A 3,874-nucleotide genomic window follows, 5' to 3' on the forward strand; every position below is an offset into this window, starting at 1 on the left:
TTCTCACCCAGCACCCTTCAGAAAGCCCTTACAGAAGAGCAATTACCTCTCCTGTGTCAGATCCTTGCCTTCACCCTGCCTTCATCTCAGCTATCCGCCTGCCAGGCCCTGCAGGATTCTTGTGCTTTATCTCAGGTGCGCAGCTGGGTTCCAAAACTCCAAATTTTAGAGAACTGGAGGGTGTGGTCCTGCACCGATCCCCTGGAGGAAGGTCTCTCTGTGGTGTTGCCACCTGCCGGTTTGTCTCAGAAATCAGGCACGCGACCATACAGCAGCTTGGAGTATATGGCAAAGTGCAGCAGAAAGCTAGCACCAAGACTCACTGCTCTCAGCCAGTGCCCTCATTCTTATGCTAGTGAACGGGGCAGCTCAATGGCAACCGATGGGTGCCTGGCCCCTAGAGAGATCATGTCCCCTTTTCCAAAGGCACTCCAAGCAGGGGAATTGCTTTTCCCCCAACTCAGGGGATCCGGGGATCCTCAGACCATGCTGCCTGTTCTCTACCCTCATTCTCCACCAGAACACTGCTAAGCCCATCAGTTGCCAACCTGGTGATGTCTCCGACTTCTGCAACTTTAGGCTCTGCCCTCTGCTGCTTATAAAAACTTGTGGTAGTCCTCCTGTCTCCTATTCCCAGTCGATGGTTTGTGGGAAGAATTTTTCTTGTGCAATTCCCCATCTCTATCTCTCTCCTTTCTTCTCTATCAGGGCTCCTTCTCCATTGCAGCGCCCACAGCCATTCTCTCCCTCAAATCAACTGTCTGCAGTTCCTACCTTCCATAATGTGGTGGGGTTTTTTTTCACCTCTAGATGTGCGTTTTTTGCTCTCTCAGTCTTCAAATCAGTGTCTTGGGTGTTCAAAATGAGTTGATATTTATATATTTGTTTGAAGGACAAGGCAAGCCTAGGGCCTCCCTACTCCTCTGCCATCTTAACTCCTTGTCCAGCTCAACTTTTAATATGTAATATTTCCATGAAAGTTTCAGATGGGGGAACTGAAGGGGTTCAGGACAGATCCTCCATCCCCAACCCAGAATGTGCCACTTTGGCATATGGATTTTTTTGAGCTGAAGTCACTTGAGATCCTTTTGAGTCTCAAAAGAAACTTCTGTCCCTCCCTTAACCACATAGAAGAATATAAATTAAGGGTCTTTCCCAGAATAATAGTTATTTACAGATATAAATTTTATCTGAGTGGCCCATCTGTATGTCCATGCAAACATCTAATTACCAAACATCTGCTCTTCTTAGCACCCTGTCAAGTGCATTCCCTTCCTCTAAAATCCCAGATCCCACCCCCTTTTCCTTAGTTCAGAATGACATATATACCTTATTTTGCCTGTCTTTGGTATTTCTATGTCTATGTGGGTTCTCCAAATGTATGCCTATTAAATTTTTTTTCCTGTTAATCTGTCTCATGTAAACTTGTTTATTACTGAAGCTAAAAGTATCTTTGAGGAGACAGGTATTCCTGCTCCCCAACAAATTGTAGGGTCTCAGTTGCCTTCAGCTCAAATTATCTTCCTCTAAAGTGCTCCATTTTTGGGTAGCCTGCTCTTGGCACTTAAACAACTATAAGATAATATATTCATATTGTTTTAAGCCACTATATTTGTGATAATTTGTCACAGTAGCAATATAAAACTAAGGCACATGCAATAGTTGATGGAGAGAATGTTGAGTAAATGGGTAAGAGGATGGAATTAGGAAAGATTCACTTTGTAGATATCCACCAGGAGGAGCCCTAACCACACTATGGAAACCTAGCTCCTAGGACACTTGCAGCTTTTTCAATTTTAGGGAGTTTTCTTTAGGCATAGAAAACTGTCACTCCCCAAAAAGTCTCAAGGGAAAATTATGAAGTGTTTGTTTTTATAATTTTTCTTTTTTCAATTCAGAATGCACAAGCATCCAGAGGCTGTGTATAGCTAGTCCCACTTTTGGGATTGGGCTCAGCTCTCTGCTGATTCTTACCTGGCCTGGGGTTCCTGAGGCAGCTCCCTAGTGCTAAACTGCCAGCTGGCTTTCTGCAAAATAAAACTTAACTAACCCTTTCATTTAAAAACAGCTGGTGAATAAGCTAAGTTATGCTACCCTGTTCATTGCTTCTGCTTCCCCTTTTATTTACTTCCATCTCTCTCTTTTCCTCCTTCCTGAAAGCCCTTAAAAGAATTTAAATGCATTAGTTCATTCATTCATCCATTCATTCATCCATCTATCCATTCATTCATTAGTTCATGTACTTTCATGATCATCATTATCATTTATTTGGCTCCTACGATGTATCAGTGACTGTACTGGAAAAACAAAGTTAGATAAAACCTGGCTCTTACCTGTCTAGTAACTCATTAAAGGGGGTTCTGGGGGTGGGGCTCTATTAGCAGAAGGATTACAGTGTTGCAGATGCACAAAGGACACCTCAGTTCCACCATTCTTGTGGGAAGGAGTCAGGGGAGAAGAGAGGTACTTGGTCAGAGGAGGTAATATTTAGGTTGGACCTTGAGGGACAGGTAAGAGTGTGCTTCTGACAAAGGGAAGTGAACAGCACAGATGGGGAGGCATAGCTTTTCAGGAGTGACAGGTTCTTCTGAGAGTCTGGAAGGCCGAGCGAATGGTGGGATTGGTTGCAGGCCATACAACAAAGAACTGTACAGCAAGGTTCCTTGTAAAGAGGCTTAAAGGCCATTCCGTGGAATTCAGATACTAACTTATAGTGGAACAGAATTATTTAAAATTTTTATCATGTCCTGATATGGCCATATTTGTACTTTCAAAGAATCTCTTTGACAGCCATGTAGAGATTCCACTGAGATGGAAAGATATTATCAGCAGCACATCAGTTGGGAATCTCTTTATTACAAGTGAGAAAAGAGAAGAATTCAAAAGGGGCGGTAGCAGAGATAACAGAGGAGACAGGATGAGTAAAAAAAAAGTAGAATTTATAGGACTTTGTGTGGATGAATGTGGAGACTGAGGAATAGAAGGAGGTGTCAAAAAATATGGCTTCCTGCCTCCAGTTTATGACATGGTTTTCTATGGTGATGCCTTTGGCCAAGAGTGAGAATAAAGAAGGAGAAACAGCAAGGGATCAACTTTTAATTAGAGCCATTCAGACATTCAGGCAAAGAAGAGGGAAAAACAGACCAGCATCAACAAATCTGGAAAAAATAAAATAAAATTGCCTAAAACTGAGAAAGAAGGCAGTTCAATGAAGTGGTGATCAGTAGCATTGAATTCCATGGAAAGGCCGGGTAGGAAAAAGGCTGAAAAAAAAAATACTATTATAGGTAACAACTAGGAGTCTCTTAGGAGGGCTTGGTTTAGTGGACATGAGAACTGGCCATAGGAGGATAAAGACATATAGCAGCGCTGTGATACTTCTTTTACAGAGTTGGAACACTGAAGAGGAGGCTATAAGTAGGGGAAGGGGGACAGGCAGAAGTATAGAAAGTTTTTGTTTTTGTTTTTGTTTTTAAATGGGGAGAGTTGAATGCTTTATGGGGGCTGAGGAGAAGTCTACAAATAGGAAGAGAGTGAACGCAGATAAATACAATGTAAACAACCAAAGAAACGATTATGATATGATTACCAGCAGGCAGTGCTGGCAAGCTATTGAGGGAAACTTTTCAGTAAGCAACACCCCTGAAATCCTACCAAGTGGGCCATGGTCTCCTCCTTGCCTGAATGGGCAGCCCTGACTCTTGCATGACCCAGAGGAAGGGATTGTATGAGGGCTCTGATTTCTGGGAAAGACCTGAGAGAGATGTGGAGACTTACATACTTAGGTCACCGTCCCTGTCCTGCCAATAGTCACACTAGGTAAGCCAGGTCACCTTTATGCCTCAGTTTTATCCTGTGGGAAAATGAGATTAAC

This window comes from Puma concolor, chromosome B1 (genome assembly GCF_028749965.1).
Source record: "Puma concolor isolate L17-30 chromosome B1, mPumCon1.1.hap2, whole genome shotgun sequence".
In the NCBI taxonomy this organism is placed as follows: domain Eukaryota; kingdom Metazoa; phylum Chordata; class Mammalia; order Carnivora; family Felidae; genus Puma; species Puma concolor.